Source organism: Lethenteron reissneri, chromosome 61 (assembly GCF_015708825.2).
Source record: "Lethenteron reissneri isolate LAM-NWPU_2019-01 chromosome 61, ASM1570882v1, whole genome shotgun sequence".
NCBI classification, from domain to species: Eukaryota; Metazoa; Chordata; class Hyperoartia; order Petromyzontiformes; family Petromyzontidae; genus Lethenteron; species Lethenteron reissneri.
In genome coordinates this window covers 6,518,355-6,537,562 of record NC_083839.1, presented here as the reverse complement: position 1 = coordinate 6,537,562, position 19,208 = coordinate 6,518,355, and positions in this window count along the sequence as shown.

Sequence of the window (19,208 nt, the reverse complement as noted above, 5' to 3'; positions counted from 1 at the left end):
CCCAACAGGGTCCCAGCCCCCCCCCAACAGGCTCCCAGCCCCCCCCCCTCAACAGGGTCCCAACCCCCCCCCAACAGGCTCCCAGCTCCCCCCCCCCAACAGGCTCCCAGCTCCCCCCCCCCCAACAGGCTCCCAGCCCCCCCCTCAACAGGCTCCCAGCTCCCCCCCCCAACAGGCTCCAAGCCCCCCCCCCCAACAGGCTCCCAGCCCCCCCCCTCAACAGGCTCCCAGCTCCCCCCCCCAACAGGCTCCCAGCCCCCCCCCTCAACAGGCTCCCAGCCCCCCCCCCCCAACAGGCTCCCAGCCCCCCCCCTCAACAGGCTCCCAGCCCCCCCCCCCAACAGGCTCCCAGCCCCCCCCCTCAACAGGCTCCCAGCCCCCCCCAACAGGCTCCCAGCCCCCCCCCCAACAGGCTCCCAGCCCCCCCCTCAACAGGCTCCCAGCCCCCCCCCAACAGGCTCCCAGCTCCCCCCCCTCAACAGGCTCCCAGCCCCCCCCCTCAACAGGCTCCCAGCCCCCCCCCTCAACAGGCTCCCAGCCCCCCCCCCAACAGGCTCCCAGCCCCCCCCCTCAACAGGCTCCCAGCTCCCCCCCCTCAACAGGCTCCCAGCCCCCCCCCCAACAGGCTCCCAGCCCCCCCCCTCAACAGGCTCCCAGCTCCCCCCCTCAACAGGCTCCCAGCCCCCCCCTCAACAGGCTCCCAGCCCCCCCCCCCAACAGGCTCCCAGCCCCCCCCCTCAACAGGCTCCCAGCCCCCCCCCCCAACAGGCTCCCAGCTCCCCCCCCTCAACAGGCTCCCAGCCCCCCCCCCCTCACAGGCTCCCAGCTCCCCCCCCTCAACAGGCTCCCAGCCCCCCCCCCCAACAGGCTCCCAGCCCCCCCCCCCTCAACAGGCTCCCAGCCCCCCCCCCCTCAACAGGCTCCCAGCCCCCCCCCTCAACAGGCTCCCAGCCCCCCCCCTCAACAGGCTCCCAGCCCCCCCCAACAGGCTCCCAGCCCCCCCCCTCAACAGGCTCCCAGCCCCCCCCCCCTCAACAGGCTCCCAGCCCCCCCCCCCTCAACAGGCTCCCAGCCCCCCCGCCCCCTCAACAGGCTCCCAGCCCCCCCCCCTCAACAGGCTCCCAGCCCCCCCCCCTCAAAAGGCTCCCAGACCCCCCCAACAGGCTCCCAGCCCCCCCCCAAACAGGCTCCCAGCTCCCCCCCCCAAACAGGCTCCCAGCCCCCCCCTCAACAGGCTCCCAGCCCCCCCCAACAGGCTCCCAGCCCCCCCCCCCTCAACAGGCTCCCAGCCCCCCCCCCCCTCAACAGGCTCCCAGCCCCCCCCCCCCAACAGGCTCCCAGCCCCCCCCTCAACAGGCTCCCAGCCCCCCCCAACAGGCTCCCAGCCCCCCCCCTCAACAGGTTCCCAGCCCCCCCCCCTCAACAGGCTCCCAGCCCCCCCCCCTCAACAGGCTCCCAGCCCCCCCCCCCCAACAGGCTCCCAGCCCCCCCCCCCCAACAGGCTCCCAGCCCCCCCCCCCCTCAACAGGCTCCCAGCCCCCCCCCCCTCAACAGGCTCCCAGCCCCCCCCCCTCAACAGGCTCCCAGCCCCCCCCCCCCAACAGGCTCCCAGCCCCCCCCCCCTCAACAGGCTCCCAGCCCCCCCCCCCCAACAGGCTCCCAGCCCCCCCCCCCCAACAGGCTCCCAGCCCCCCCCCCCTCAACAGGCTCCCAGCCCCCCCCCCCTCAACAGGCTCCCAGCCCCCCCCCCTCAACAGGCTCCCAGCCCGCCCCCCCTCAACAGGCTCCCAGCCCCCCCCTCAACAGGCTCCCAGCCCCCCCCCTCAACAGGCTCCCAGCTCCACCCCCCCAAACAGGCTCCCAGCCCCCCCCTCAACAGGCTCCCAGCCCCCCCCCTCAACAGGCTCCCAGCCCCCTCCCCCCAAACAGGCTCCCAGCCCCCCCCTCAACAGGCTCCCAGCCCCCCCCCTCAACAGGCTCCCAGCTCCACCCCAACAGGCTCCCAGCCCCCCCCCTCAACAGGCTCCCAGCCCCCCCCCTCAACAGGCTCCCAGCTCCCCCCCCTCAACAGGCTCCCAGCCCCCCCCCCTCAACAGGCTCCCAGCCCCCCCCTCAACAGGCTCCCAGCCCCCCCCCCCTCAACAGGCTCCCAGCCCCCCCCTCAACAGGCTCCCAGCCCTCCCCCTCAACAGGCTCCCAGCCCCCCCCCCTCAACAGGCTCCCAGCCCCCCCCCCCTCAACAGGCTCCCAGCCCCCCCCCTCAACAGGCTCCCAGCCCCCCCCCCTCAACAGGCTCCCAGCTCCCCCCCCCTCAACAGGCTCCCAGCTCCACCCCAACAGGCTCCCAGCCCCCCCCCTCAACAGGCTCCCAGCCCCCCCCCCCTCAACAGGCTCCCAGCCCCCCCCCCTCAACAGGCTCCCAGCCCCCCCCCTCAACAGGCTCCCAGCCCCCCCCCTCAACAGGCTCCCAGCCCCCCCCCTCAACAGGCTCCCAGCCCCCCCCCCAACAGGCTCCCAGCTCCCCCCCCCAACAGGCTCCCAGCCCCCCCCCTCAACAGGCTCCCAGCCCCCCCCCCCAACAGGCTCCCAGCTCCCCCCCCTCAACAGGCTCCCAGCTCCCCCCCCTCAACAGGCTCCCAGCCCCCCCCCCCAACAGGCTCCCAGCTCCCCCCCCTCAACAGGCTCCCAGCCCCCCCCCAAACAGGCTCCCAGCCCCCCCCCTCAACAGGCTCCCAGCCCCCCCCCCCCCACAGGCTCCCAGCCCCCCCCCCCAAACAGGCTCCCAGCCCCCCCTCCAACAGGCTCCCAGCCCCCCCCCCCAAACAGGCTCCCAGACCCCCCCCAACAGGCTCCCAGCCCCCCCCCAACAGGCTCCCAGCCCCCCCCCCCAACAGGGTCCCAGCCCCCCCCCCCCAACAGGCTCCCAGCTCCCCCCCCTCAACAGGCTCCCAGCCCCCCCCCCCCAACAGGCTCCCAGCCCCCCCCCCCAAACAGGCTCCCAGACCCCCCCCCAACAGGCTCCCAGCCCCCCCCCCAACAGGCTCCCAGCCCCCCCCCCAACAGGGTCCCAGCCCCCCCCCCCCCCCCAACAGGCTCCCAGCCCCCCCCCCCCCCAACAGGCTCCCAGCCCCCCAGTAGCGTCACAGCAGCCGCTGCCTGCGCTCAGCTCCGGCCGCCAGTTAACACCGACAGCGAACGCCGATGACTCTGTAGGGCACCCGCGGCAATGAATGATTTGCGTAATGTGTCGTAATGTGTCGGGGTGGCTTCCCGCGTGCGGGGAGGGGGTGCTGGAGTGGAGTCCCGTGCGGTCGGCAAAGTTGGCTGCCTCCACGTGGCGCGCACGCCGCACTGCGCCTGCCAAAAAACCCAAACAAAGGCCCCTGAAATCGACACGGCCAAGCACAACAAACCGCAGGCTCTTCGTGTCTCTCCTCTCTCTCTCTCTTCCACCTCATGATTAAGTTTTGTAAGCTCCCCTCCCGGGGTCTGGGCAACAATCTTCGGTCCCGCGTGGAAGTTGTTGCTGACTCACGGATCGCAGCGAGGCAGAGTCATCGTTCCCACGAATGTCGCTTGCCACGTTCCTCTACTCGTGGCGCCGAGGACTCTGTCCACGAGACTGCTTCATCTCGACTGTGTTCATCCATCACACTGCAGGTCACAAACACATTCACTCACTCGCTCGCTCGCCCGCTCACCCCACTCACTTGAAACCCCACTCAGCCACTGCACTTCGGTTCGAAACAATTATCCGTCTCCTCCACATTGGAATTCCCTCCCATCACCTCTGGCCGAGCTCGGCAAAACGCGTTCACTCCCTCACTCACGCCTTCAAACTTCGACGGTGCCCTTTTGTTGATGTCCGCTCGGCGCGTTCCCCCAACAGCCCCGTGGGGATGAGGCGACCGTGACATGCCCCCAGCGCTTGCCGGCGAGTGTGTGGCCATCGTCATCACCATCTTCATCACCGTCGTCATCACTGTCGTCATCATCGTCATCACCATCGTCACCATCGTCATCATCATCGTCACCATCGTCATCACCATCATCACCATCGTCACCATCTTCATCACCATCGTCACCATCGTCATCACCATCGTCATCACTGTCGTCACCATCTTCATCACCATCATCACCATCTTCATCACCATCGTCACCATCGTCATAACCATCGTCATCACTGTCGTCACCATCGTCATGACCATCGTCACCAACGTCATCAACATCGTCACCATCGTCATCACCATCGTCACCACCACCACCATATATTATTATATTTTCGTTGCTGTGTTCTTCTGCCTGCATCCTGTGTTGATGGCATCAGAAGAGCCCAGCACTTTTTTCAGCTCATGTCGGGGGGGAGAACGCTGGGGAAATAACCAAGCGTGCCGCTCGCACGCGCGTTCCCGCACTCGAAGCGGACGCGGAGATGCCCGTCGCTGCTACGCCGGTGAACCAGTTCACGTTACGATAGGACCACGGTGGGCTCGGCGTAACACAGGCGCGCCGAGGACGTGTGGTGCGCTCGATTTCCGTTGCTGCTCTCGTCAAATAAACGTGACTTTTGTTTATTCATCGACCGGAGTTTGGCGCCTTCATTTGCCCCGCAGCCCCCGCGTAGAGTCGACGCACGTGCTGCCAAATCGGTTCGAGCTCGGCTCCCTGAACGATGCAACTCGACCTTTTAGGGCGACGGGCCTGCTGGCGATGCACTGGCACGGGAACAACATGTGTGTGTGTGTGTGCGTGTTTTTGTATGGCCCCAACAAGGCCGCAGCAGCGAGCTGTGGCCCTCGCGGCGTTCGGTAGGGTTCAGCAAAGCGGTGGAAGGGAGCGGCGATGCGCCGCGTGGGACCCCGGCACGCGGTGCCGTTCTGGCTGCGGCAGAGGTCGCAACCGGGTACCCAATACCCGTACCCTACCCGATACCCGGCTACCCGTACTCGGCCGGGTACGGGTACCCGGCCGCGACCCTGGTGCGGCCGGGTACGGGTAGGCCATGAGTCACCGGTGAGTAACTCGACTGCCGCCCGCGGGTCTGTCGGTCCGAATCGATCTCCCGGCACGGCAGGCGGCAGGCGGCAGGCGAAACTACGGTGCAATTTTCTTCAAACTCCACCTCTGCCCGATCAGCAGTATTGATTACGCAGCAGTCGATCGCCATATCCCATGTGGTGGGGTGTAACGTGGGTACTCCCAGCTTTTATAATGGCACGTCTGGTCAGGGTGGATTTGGGCCAAACGAGCTCCTTCTTGTTGGTGGCTGGTCCGCTGCAATCGATGACCGATTTTTGGTAATCGCTAATCGATCGTGAAAACTGCTACCGCTTAAAGCGAGGTTCTTTTTTTTGTCATCAGCCCGAGCGTTTAAGCCGCCAACAGCCGAGTAGGACGGCGTCGATTGACCCCGGCCTTGCGAAGCGCGCGGCTGGGTGGCCGTCACTAGCACCCGGCTGCTGAGCGAACCCCCGGCGCCTTGCCGGCAAGGTGAGTCCTCAATCCCAAGTCCCAACCTCGGCATCGCCGCGGTTTCCTCCCGGCTGGCAGGCACGGGGCTGGAGCCGCCGGGCTGTGCGAGCCACCGCATTAAACAGTAAAAATAAAAATATTGCAAGGCGGGTAATAAATTAACTTTGTCCACCGATTCTGAGAAAAATAAGTGGTGGCTAAGCGCGACGGGTCCCGTGGGGCGCGCGGCTTCTGCCCCTCGGTGTTGCCACGCTCGGTCGGATTCAGGGTACCGGGAACCCCGCGGCTGCCGTTCGCTCTGCCCGAACCTCCGGGCAGTCGGCGGCCGCTGGTGCCAGGCAGCCACCGCAAGCCGCATGCTCTCGGCGGGACGGCTCGCTCGTGAAGAAGCGTGGGCAAGTCATAATAAAATATTATTTCCATTCTACGTGACTTTACCGAAAGAACCAAGAAGATGAATCCCTGCAGTCACGAAAGCTTTAAATCGAAGCATGGGCAGCTTCGCAGAGCCGAGAGTGGCCACCGCAACCACCGCAACCACCGCAATCACCGCAACCACTGCAACCACCGCAACCACCGCAACCACTGCAACCACCGCAACCACCGCAACCACTGCAACCACCGCAACCACCGCAACCACCGCAATCACCGCAACCACTGCAACCACCGCAACCACTGCAACCACCGCAACCACCACAACCACCGCAACCACCGCAACCGCCGCAACCACGGCAACCACCTCAACCACGGCAACCACTGCAACCACCGCAACCACCGCAACCACGACAACCACTGCAATCACCGCAACCACCGCAACCACGACAACCACCGCAACCACCACAACCACCGCAACCACCGCAACTGCCGCAACCACGGCAACCACCTCAACCACGGCAACCACTGCAACCACCGCAACCACCGCAACCACTGCAATCACCGCAACCACCGCAACCACCGCAACCACGACAACCACCGCAACCACCGCAACCACCGCAACCACGACAACCACCGCAACCACCGCAACCACCGCAACCACGGCGCTCCTCGTGCACCGCTGCCTGGCCTCCCGGTCGCTGTTTGTTTTTTTTTCCCTTCTCTATCGCTCTCAATTTAGTTTTAAATCTTAAAAGCGCTCGATTCCAGATGTTCGCTGGAGCCAGACGCGGCAGTTTTTTTTTTCGTTTTGGCACGGGGAGAATGAGGGTCAAGATAAAATGTTCGAAACGCGATGTTTAAATTTAGAACGGTCCAGCAAAAAGCCAAGAAAGCCTCGCTCTAGAGCAAAAGCTGCAAAACATTGGGGCCCTTTGTGTTGAGACAACGGCTGGCACGGACACAGCGAGCAATTGTTCGGAGGCCGCCGAGACCCCTAGCCGAGCCTCACGTTTAGTCATTCACTTCGCGTGTTTTTTTATTTTATTTTTTTCCTCCTCCTCCGAGCGATGATTTATCTGCGGCAAAAATATAAATGAGCGCGAGAGACCGCGCGGGTCTCTTGACGGCAGCAACGCGACGCCGCGGGCGCTCACGTTTGTGTGTGTGTGTGTTTTTGATTCCGTTGCTCAGCGCGCTCGTGGCGACCTCGGTGTGAGTTGCGGGGAACGTCGAACGATCGCTCGTTGATCAGTCCGCTTGTGCTGGCGGGGGTCAAGGCGGCGGCGTGTTGGGTGGTGGCGGTCCACACCTCCCTGTCCCTGGCAACGGAGTCCAGCACTACACTATACACTACACTACTACACTATACACTATACAATACACTACTATACACTATACACTACTATACACCACTATACACTATACACTACTATACACTACTATACACCACTATACACTATACACTACTATACATTACTTTACACTATACACTACTATACATTACTTTACACTATACACTACTATACACTACTTTACACTACTACACTATACACTACTATACACTACACTATACACTACTACACTATACACTACTATACATTACTTTACACTACTACACTATACACTACTATACACTATTATACACTATACACTACTACACTATACACTACTTTACACGACTTTACACTACTACACTATACACTACTACACTATACACTACACTACTACACTATACACTACACTACTATACACTACTTTACACTACACTATACACTACTTTACACTACTACACTATACACTACTTTACACTACTATACACTACATTATACACTACTTTACACTACTACACTATACACTACTATACACTACTACACTATACACTACACTACTATACACTACTACACTACACTACTATACACTACATTATACACTACTTTACACTACTACACTATACACTACTATACACTACTTTACACTACTACACTACACACTACTATACACTACTACACTATACACTGCACTACTATACACTACATTATGCACTACTTTATACTACTACACTACTTTACACTACACACTACTATACACTACATTATACACTACTATAACTATTATACACTACTTTACACTACTACACTACACACTATTATACACTACTACACTATACACTACACTACTATACACTACATTATACACTACTATACACTATTATACACTACATTATACACTACTACACTACTTTACACTACTACACTATACACTACTATACGCTATACACTACTACACTATACACTACTATACACTACTACACTATACACTACTACACTATGCACTACTATACACTACACTATACACTATTATACACTACACTACTATACACTACACTATACACTACTATACACTACTATACACTACACTACTATACACTACACTATACACTACACTACTACACGACTATACACAGACTCTAGCTCTTCCTGGGGAATTCCTAGGCGTTCCCAGGCCAGCCGAGCGACACAGTCCCACCGCCAGCAGCGTGTCCTGGTCCGGTTATAATTGCCATTGGTCTCTTCCTCCACGCTCGCCAGACGTGTTAATAGGTGGACGTACCCGAAGCAGGCGACCTTTCGATTGGACCCACCAACACCCACCAGGACCCACCAACACCCACCAACACCCACCAGCACCCACCAACACCCACCAACACCCACCAGCACCCACCAACACCCACCAACACCCACCAACACCCACCAGCACCCACCAGCACCCACCAACACCCACCAACACCCACCAACACCCACCAACACCCACCAACACCCACCAACACCCACCAACACCCACCAGCACCCACCCTCAACCCGTGAATTTCTCTCGAGAAACAGGAACGCAGAGAGGAGCGCACCTCTCCGAGGCTGCCGTGCTCCACCGCAGCACTCCCTCGGAGCACGTGGACAGCCCGCACAGCGTCACCAAGATCATGTTCACGAGCGTCACGCACAGGGCCAGTCGTCCCCACCCCGTGATCCGCGGAACCACTGGCGCTCAGTATGGCCGAGCGGGGGGGGGGGGGGGTGATGAGTTGGTTCGTGGAACCGTGGCAGGTGGTGGGATTTTTTTCTCCTGTCCGAAAAACGCCAGATGCTTTGTTCAATACTCGTCTCCTACTCAAATGTCCCCCGCATAGAATAAAACACACTCCTGCTCGGTCAATGGCCAGGGTCAACGGCGGCGTGGTGTATTCCGCAAATATGGCCGACTGTGAGGGCGGGCACAAGCCGGCGTGAGTAGGTTAAACGTTGAGTTTTATAAGGGCACCACGGGGTGACCAGCCAACTCATCACCCGGCCCCACCGCTCCCACTCCCCCCCAGCCCAACCCAGCCCCTTCCCACCCAGCCCCTCCACACCCTCCCCACCCAGCCCCTCCACACCCTCCCAACCCAGCCCCTCCCCACCCAGCCCCACCCTCCCCACCCAGCCCCTCCCCACCCTCCCCACCCAGCCCCTCCCCACCCTCCCCACCCCACCCATCCCCACCCTCCCCACCCAGCCCCTCCCCACCCTCCCCACCCAGCCCCTCCCTCTCCACCTAGCCCCTCCCTGCACGACGGACCGACGGAAACAATAATCCCCTGTGGGCTGGTGTAACCAGGAGGTTCCTACCAGTATAAAGTCCCCCCCGTCCCATCGGCCACACTGATTTCTGCGATTGCATAACTTCAAGGGGCATTACTTAACGGAGCGCCGATATCACGGGTAATCGTCATATCGTGAAGTTCTATATCGTATCGTGGGCAATTATATCGTGAAGTTGCACATATCGTATCGTGGCCAATTATATCGTGAAGTTGCATATCGTATCGTGGCCAATTATATGGTAAAGTTGTATATCGTATCGTGGGTAATTATATCGTGTAGCTGCATATCGTACCGTGGTCAATTATATCGTGGTAGCCTTACCCTCGTCGATTTGTTTTTACCCCGAAGAGAGAACTCGAAAGGGAGCAGGCTGACACCGAGCCGTGTAAGCACAACAATTGGAGGTGTACGCTACGGGCGACGATCTGTGGGCGATGATCTGAGGGCGACATCAGGACGCAGCCCACGCTGTGTGCGGATCGCCGTCGCGGTGCTGCAGCATTGAACGAGCCGACCGGAGGCCGAACAGCAGCAGCAGCAGATGAACTTCATCCCAGCGCTGGCGAATTGCTGGCGAGATGCCTCCCTTCCCCAACCCCACTCCACACCCTCCACTCCTCTCAAAACAATAATACCGATACACCTCGATTTAAAGCTTTCGTGACTGCAGGGATTCATCTTCTTGGTTCTTTCGGTAAAGTCACGTAGAAGGGAAGTAAAAAAAAAACATAATGAAATAATATAATAATATAATATTATTTTATTTTTATTATTTTATTACTTCCCTTCTACGTGACTTTACCGAAAGAACCAAGAAGACCAATACACCTCTAAACACGTTCAGGTTCACCTCCCCGCCCACCCCACCACCTCACGGTTTCTTGGCTCCGAGGAGCCGGGCGCTGGCAAACTGCGCGCTTTGACGAGCATCTGCACGGACGCCGAGTCGCGCTCGCTCCACGTGGCCTCCACTTGGCTCCACGCTCCCGTCGCCTCCAATTACAGCGGACGTCGCTTGTAGGAAATGAGAACCACATTTGAGGCACGTGGTGGGGCAGTGGGGGGGGGGGGGGCTGCCACGGCGGCCACTACGGCCCCAACGCGGCCAAGTAAAACATGGACATTGACATCATCGCCCAGTCCCCCCCCTCCCTCGGCCTTCGCTGCACCTGATGGAAATCAGTCGGCGTGATTGATGAGCCGAAACTCACGGATTCACTCCATTCACTCGCTCACCGCGGGGTCCGTTTGCTCTTCTCTGGCTACTGGCGTAGACGCTGTTCCCGTGAACTTCTTGAATTACTCCATCGATGTTGACGCTGGCTGTTTCGTCTCATCCACACACAGCGTAACCACCACCACCACGCTGCAGTTCACAACACAGACACTCGCTCACCTCACTCACCCGTTCACTTGCTCACCAACTTACCCTCTCGCTCACCCACTCACTCACCCACTCACTGGCCCATTTACCACACTGCATGTCACAAAAACACACCCACTCACCCGATCAGTCACTCGTTCAGTCACTCACTCACCCACTCACTCGCTCAGTCACCCACTCACTCGCTCAATCACCCACTCACTCGCTCAGTCACTCACTCACCCACTCACTCGCTCAGTCACCCACTCACTCACCCACTCACTCGCTCAGTCACCCACTCACCCGCTCAATCACCCACTCACCCACTCACTCGCTCAGTCACCCACTCACTCACCCACTCACTCGCTCAGTCACCCACTCACTCGCTTAGTCACCCACTCACTCACCCACTCACTCGCTCAGTCACTCACTCACTCGCTCAGTCACCCACTCACTCACCCACTTACCACACTGCAGGTCATAATAACACACCCACTTACTTGATCAGTCACTCGTTCAGTCACCCACTCACTCATCCACTCACTCACTCATCCACTTACCACACTGCAGGTCATAACAACACACCCACACACTCACCCAATCATACACTCAAGTCACCCACTCACGCATTCACTCACTCACCCTCACATTGCTCCACCTTCGAATTCCCTCCTCCAATCGTCGTCATCAAGATCTTTCCTCAAGCCCTTACAAGAATAATAACCTCGATCATGCAGGGCTGCGCCTTGAACTTTTATCCTCACCCCCCCCCACCGCCTTAAGAAGCTGTACCTTTGCAAGGTGGCTGGCTGCGTCAAGCGATACACCGACGCAGCTCGCTGCGCAAGCACATGGGCACGGCGCACGTGGCAGAGGCGCACAGCACGAGGGGGCAACGAGGGGTCACGGGGGTCATGGGGGCCGCTAGCCCTAGGCTAAGCCCGCACGTTGCCCCCCCCCGCCGCCGCTGCCCCCTCCCCCCCCCCACCGCTGCCCCCCCCCCCCCCCCCCCACCGCTGCCCCTTGCCCACCACCCGGGGAGTCAGCAGGAGGAGGAGGCGCGTCGCCGGGACGCCAGGCGATGAAGGCTGAGCACCTTTATTAAGTTCTTTTCAGGAGTTTACAATTAAAATCCAAAAATAAATTAATTACGTGCACCCCCTTGTTCCGATATGTTAAGTGATCCACCAACATTGCCTCCAAAGCACAAGCGATGAATTAAAAAAATATAATTACGTATTTATTCAGCTATGTTTAACGCAGTGGCCCAGCGCAGGCCCAAAGCCACACACCGTCACGTGATCAGCAACGGACAGCTCCTTCAAAGGTGTCGTAAGATAGAAGTCGGTGCGTTTCTTCGATGTAATCTCACTAAATTGTTCTTTGAGTTGACGTCAGCGCCCCCCTGCTGCCGTCTGTGGCAAGCCACGGGGGGGGGCGGGGGGGGGAGTGGTGCCCCCCCCCGACCTTTTATCGACGCAATTCGTCGAGGTGCCAACTCGCTGATCGTCGCGTGCGGAGCGCTCGGAGAGTCGAAGGGAGCTCAAATCTCTCGGAGCGCGCGGCTTCAACCGTCTCTCTGCGAGATGCCAACAGCGCAAAGCAGAGGTCGCAACCGGGTACCCGATACCCGTACCCTACCCGATACCCGGCTACCCGTACCCGGCCGGGTACGGGTAAGGAATCAAAACCCGTTAGCGACCTCTGGCGGAAAGCGATGCCTGCTCACATCTGCAGGCAAATTCGCTTCCTCCTCCTTTCAATGTCTGTCTCTTCCCCCCGCCCCCACCAAAGGGGCCGTCCATAAATGACGTCACGCGATTTTGGACGATTTTTTTCCCCCCCCCCCCCTCGTCACACGGCGTCACAAAAAGTCAGACCCCCCTAAAATATGACGTCATAAAGCTCTGCTCCCCCCCCCCAAAAGAACATGCTTCAAATCGCTTTAAACTATTGTCATTGTAGTGCGTAATTAATGTGGCGCTGCACTATGATGTTGTAAGAGAAAACATTTATTAAAAAGCTTATTTAATTAAGTAGAACGTGTTGGCTATATTTATTTAAAGTTGCGCATTTTGATGTGACGTCACATTTCTCACCACCCCCCCCCCCCCTCATCACACATCGTCACAAATGTCTGACCCCCCCCCCCCCTAGGTGCGTGACGTCATTTATGGACGGCCCCAAACTATTTCCGTGCCTCCGATGAGCGCGGTTGGCTACGTTGCGGCGTGAAAGACGTTCAACACACGTGTACACACGCACTTTTTATTTCTTTACCACGTGGCATCAGGAACACGGAGTGGTGTATGTCGGAAGATGATGCTCGGTCATTCAAGCAGCCTCTAGACCGGCGTCGACAATCATCCTCGCTGCTCAAGCGAGTGGTTTGAGGCAGTGGTGGAAATTCCGCGTGCCCATGGTGGGGGCAAGTCCATCCACCCATAGTAGGATTGACCGCTGTTTGACTCCCCCCACACCCCCCACCGAAGGCCCAATGAGCTGGATGTGAACTCAGGTTGACAGATGCAGTCGTGACGACGTCCGAGTTCTTTGTCACGCGGGTTTTTCTCTCCTCCTCCTCCTTCACTCACCATAACTTCACCATAACTTCACCATAACTTCACCATATCTTCACCATAACTTCACCATAACTTCACCACGCGGGTCGCCACGGATAGGCAACGGTGGATGGATGTTCAGGAGCGACCGGGCTTACGCACAACTCACCGCTGACGGCCACGGCCTGGAATCAAACTCAGGTGACTGGGGGCCACAACGTAACGCGGTAAACCAATGCGCCAGAAACTCAGATCTTCGTGAATTATACCAACACGCAATTAACGAATTAATGGCCCTGCTAGGTGCATCCCCTCCCCCCCTTGACCAGACCCCCCCCCCCACCCCACCCCAACCACTGGGGCTGAACGATTTGGGGAACATTTCTAATTGCGATTTTTCTGACAGATATTGCGATTCGATTTGTGACTAATTTTTTTAAAGTCAAGCTTCAGTTCAATATTCACTGTGAAATCGATTTTAAACGTGTGATGGAGCATTACCACATGATACCATCAAAATATGAACGGTGGGGTGGTGGAGGGTGGTGGGGGGTGGTGGGGTGGTGGAGGGTGGTGGGGTGGTGGAGGGTGGTGGGGTGGTGGGGTGGTGGAGGGTGGTGGGGGGTGGTGGGGTGGTGGAGGGGGGTGGGGGGTGGTGGAGGGGGGTGGGGGGTGGTGGAGGGTGGTGGGGGGTGGTGGAGGGTGGTGGGGTGGTGGAGGGGGGTGGGGGGTGGTGGAGGGTGGTGGGGTGGTGGAGGGTGGTGGGGTGGGGGAGGGGGGTGGGGGGTGGTGGGGGGTGGTGGGGTGGTGGAGGGTGGTGGGGTGGTGGAGGGTGGTGGGGGGTGGTGGGGTGGTGGAGGGTGGTGGGGTGGTGGGGTGGTGGAGGGTGGTGGAGGGGGGTGGGGGGTGGTGGAGGGGGGTGGGGGGTGGTGGAGGGTGGTGGGGGGTGGTGGAGGGTGGTGGGGTGGTGGAGGGGGGTGGGGGGGTGGTGGAGGGTGGTGGGGTGGTGGAGGGTGGTGGGGTGGGGGAGGGGGGTGGGGGGTGGTGGGGGGTGGTGGAGGGTGGTGGGGTGGTGGGGGGTGGTGGAGGGTGGTGGAGGGTGGTGGGGGGTGGTGGAGGGTGGTGGGGGGGTGGAGGGGGGTGGAGGGTGGTGGGGGGCTGACGGAGGAGGTTGTGCAGCTCGCGTTCAAGCCTCGGAGGTAAATCTGAGTAGAAAGACAACGACGACAACAACGAAGAGTCAGAGCGACCCCCAGGTGGTGGCAACCGCGACTCGGGGCGCGTTCTTGTCGCAAGGGCACAGAGCCCTGGGGAGAAAACACCGGGCGGGGGGGGGTGGGTGGCTGGGGTGGAGGGGGCCCGGGGGAGGAGGGAAGCGGGACCGGCTAGACGGAGGCTCTAGACCAGGGGTGGATCGAGCGTGGTTGACGACGACGATGTTCAACATCGCGGTCAGGACGATGCGGTGAAAGATTCGATCCGTGAACGAGTGCCGTGGATTTGTGGAAAATCGGGGGGAGGGGGGGGTGGAGGGAGGGGGGCGTGGAAAGGGGGTGTGGAGGGAGGGTGTGAAGGGGGGTGTAGAGGTGGAGGTAGTGGAGGCTGGGGTGTGGAGGGGGTGTGGAGGGGGGGGGGGTGTGGAGGGGGTGTGGAGGGGGTGTGGAGGGGGGGTGTGGAGGGGGGGGGGGTGTGGAGGGGGTGTGGAGGGGGGGTGTGGAGGGGGGGTGTGGAGGGGGGGTGTGGAGGGGGGGCGGGGAGGGGGTGTGTGGAGGGGGGGTGTGAAGGGGGGGGGCGGGGAGGGGGTGTGGAGGGGGGGCGGGGAGGGGGGTGTGTGGAGGAGGGGGTGTGGAGGTGGGGGGGTGGAGGTGGAGGGGGTGTGGAGGGGGGGTGTGGAGGGGGGGGTGGAAGGGGGAGGGGGTGTGGAGGGGGGGTGTGGAGGGGGGGGTGGAAGGGGGAGGGGGTGTGGAGGGGGGGTGTGGAGGGGGGGGTGGAAGGGGGTGTGGAGGGGGAGTGTGGAGGGGGGGGCGGGGAGGGGGTGTGGAGGAGGGGCGGGGAGGGGGGTGTGTGGAGGAGGGGGTGTGGAGGGGGCGGGGGTGGAGGGGGAGGGGGTGTGGAGGGGGGGGGCGTGTTGCAGGCGAGTGTCGGGCGCCCTCCCGTGGCCACTTCAGCAACTGAGCTTCTCGTCACGGCAGCGTCCACCGTGAGGCAACTCGTCAGGGGAGTTGGGGGGGTGGGGGGGGGGGGGGGGTTCGGGGGGTGGGGGGTTCGGGGGGTGGGGGGGTGGGGGGGGACCTTCGAGACGCGCCCCCCCTCCGTCTGGCTGCCACTCCGCCCTTCAGTCACCATCAACCCCCCCCCCCCTTCCCCTCCTGGCCAGGGGAGGGGGGGGGTGAGGGTCCCCTGGTTCCTACGCCACCTCTCGGGAGACGACGACGACTGTGGGAGCCATCGCGGTGGTGGGGGGGGGGTAGCGGTAGGGGGGCGTCCATAAATGACGTCACGCACCTATGGGGGGGGGGGGGTTCAGACATTTGTGACGCCGTGTGACGAAGGGGGGGGGGGGGTTGAGAAATGTGACGTTACGTAAAAATGCGCAACTTTAAATAAATATAGAATTGTTATAACAACACTAATTGTCATAACAACACTCCTACAACATCAGAGTGCAGCGCCACATTCAATACGCACTACAATGACAATCGTTTCCAGCGATTTGAAGCAAATAAAATTGAACTTAAATAAATCACGACGTTTCGAACGCAACTGAAGCGCTCATCGTCAGGTGGAAATGGGGTAAAACACACAGCGAGAACACACAGGGGAAGGACACCACGTGCAGAGCACACAGATGTAGTGACATAAGAAGGGAGGGGCTGCTGGGGGCTCTGGGTTCCCAGGGGGTCCAGACGCTTAATCCCCTGGGCGCCGCCAACGGGGGGGGGGGGGGGGGGGGCTGTGTGTGCTCTGTGGGATGTCTGGTGGCGCACACGGCCCCACCTCTCGTTGGGGACTGGGCATATAAGCGGAGCTTCCTGGACGATCAGGGCCAGTTGTGACTCAAGACCCAAGACCCACGACCAGCCATATGAAGACCCTGGGATGCTGTGAGAGCCAGCGCTGGGACTCTGGAACTCCCGACTCTACGACCTTGTGAGGGCGAGTCCAGAGCGTAGCCAGAGTAGTGGATCTAGGCTGTGTACCTAGGCTGTAACAGAGTATCAGGACTGTTGGAGAGTTGGACTGTTGGAGTGTTGTATTGTAATAAAGAAGTTACCTCTACAAGTGTCTCCGGAACCCGTTACACAGAGAAACGGCAAAGTGCACGGAGGCAAATACAGCAGGAAGATGTGAGACGAGAGAACTCAACAAACATTAGAAACATAATGTGATGCAAACTGCACGGCCAACAACACAGTCTTAGAAGTATTTTGAAATACGTGGTCAACCAGGTTAGTGTCTAACTGTGTTGTGGGCCGACTGGCATATGTAGTAGCTACTACTACATATGTACTACATATGTAGTAGTAGCTACTACTACCTTTGTAGTAGCTACAACGACATAAGTAGTAGTAGCAATATGTAGTCGGAGCTACTACTACATATGTAGCTACTACATATGTAGTAGTAGCTCCGACTACAGTAGTAGCTACTACTACATACTACTATTACATATGTAGTAGTAGCTACTACTACTACATATGTACTTTTTCACTGATTTGACGAGCAACTACTTACACTGACACACACTCACAGTGGCACACACACTCACACTGACACACACTCACGCTGACACACACAGTGACACACACAGTGACACGCACTCACACTGACACACACTCACGCTGACACACACTCACACTGACACACACTCACACTGACACACACAGTGACACACACACACTCACACTGACACACACTCACGCTGACACACACTCACACTGACACACACAGTGACACACTCACAGTGACACACATATACACAACAACAACCGCCATTCGTCACTAAGTGGCGGTGACGTCACCAAGACGCTTGTGCCAGGCTATGTGCACCTTGAGGCCACGTGAAGTGTCGAACAGCCGCTGGCAGGAGGTCACGGGGCAGACCCAGCAGGTGCCACGGGTCGGCTGACTGAGATGACCGAGATGACTGGCTGATGCACCACATGTGTCCCCTACTGTGCCAACTTACTGTGCTTTAGCCACCCGACGATCCGCTCGTTGTTGTGAGCGTCGCTCCTCCGCCCTCCGTTGTTGTTGGAGGGCGACTACCTCCAACTGCCCAGTAGCGTCCTTCACGAGCCTCTTCCATTGAGGCCGATCTTGACACCGCTGGTACCAGTCATCGGCAAGTCCACTCAGCTCCACGTCCTCCTGTACCACATCACTCCATCTCATCTCTAGCCCGTGCCGCGCCCGTTTAGCCCCCTCGATCCGGCCGAACAAAAGCTGTTTAGGCATGCGGTGGCTTGGCATGCGGGTTACATGACCCAGCCAACGCAGCCTTGCCTGCCGGAGGAGCTCGCCGATGGGACTTTGTCCAGATCTTTCAAGGATTTGTGAGCTCCTCACACATTCCAGCCTGGTTAAACCCAGGATGGATCGTAGACAGACCAGCCGGAATATTTCGAACCGGCGCAGATGTTCCAGAAGAGGGCTGCACGGTTCGCAAGCGAAGAGAAGGGAGGGAACGACTGTGGCCGAGAATACCCGAAGCTTCGTGCGGAGCGACAGACCAGGTAGCTTCCACACAGCGTTACGCAGCCGATGAAAATATATTGCCGCTGGACTGATTGGGAGTGAGACCTCTGCTGTCAAACCAGAGCTGGTCATGAGCACAGTGCCCAGGTATGGGAAACTACTCTCTCCACAACTGCCCCATCACCGATTGGGAGTTGTGGGGGTAGAGTATCCGATGGTACAAAATACCCAGGCAAGTGCTTAGTTTTGGTGGGGCTGATGGTAAGGCCCCACCTCTTAGTGGCACACTCCAGTTCCAGCAGCAGCGCCTCCAACTCCTCCTCTGAGTGAGCGGCAATTACCACAATGGCACACACTCACAATGCCACACACTCAAACTGGCACAAAGACAGAGACAAAGAACCCCCGTGTAGCCTTAGCAGACTGAAGGGGCAAGTGCTGTTAGCGAGCACCTATGAATGCCAGAACGGCACACCAGGGGGTGGGTGGCCAGCACCACGCTCGACCGCCTTTGTCTCCCTAGTGACGATGTTTACACACCGCACCAGGTACTCATTGTAGTCTGATTAAACCTAGGGGAGGCCCAGGACCGGTTCAAATAATCGTCACATGGCGTTGGCCGTGGGCGGGAATCGAACCCGGGTCGCCAGGTTCGTAGCGCAGCCCCACACACATGCACACACAGCCACACGCAGGCACATAGCCACACACAACACAGGCACACACACACAGCCACACACTGCCACACACAGGCACACACAGAGACACACAGCCACAAAAATCACACACAGCCACACACAGTCACACACAGCCACACACAGACACACACAGTCACATACAGACACACACAGCCACACACAATCACACACAGCCACACACAGTCACACACAGACACACACAGGCATACACAGCCACACACAGGCACACACAGTCACACACTGCCGCACACTGCCACACACACACTGCCACACACACAGCCACACACTGCCATACACAGCCACACACAGGCACACAGCCACACACACACACAGCCACACACTGCCACACACAGCCACACACAGCCACACACAGGCACAGACCGCCACACACTGCCACACACAC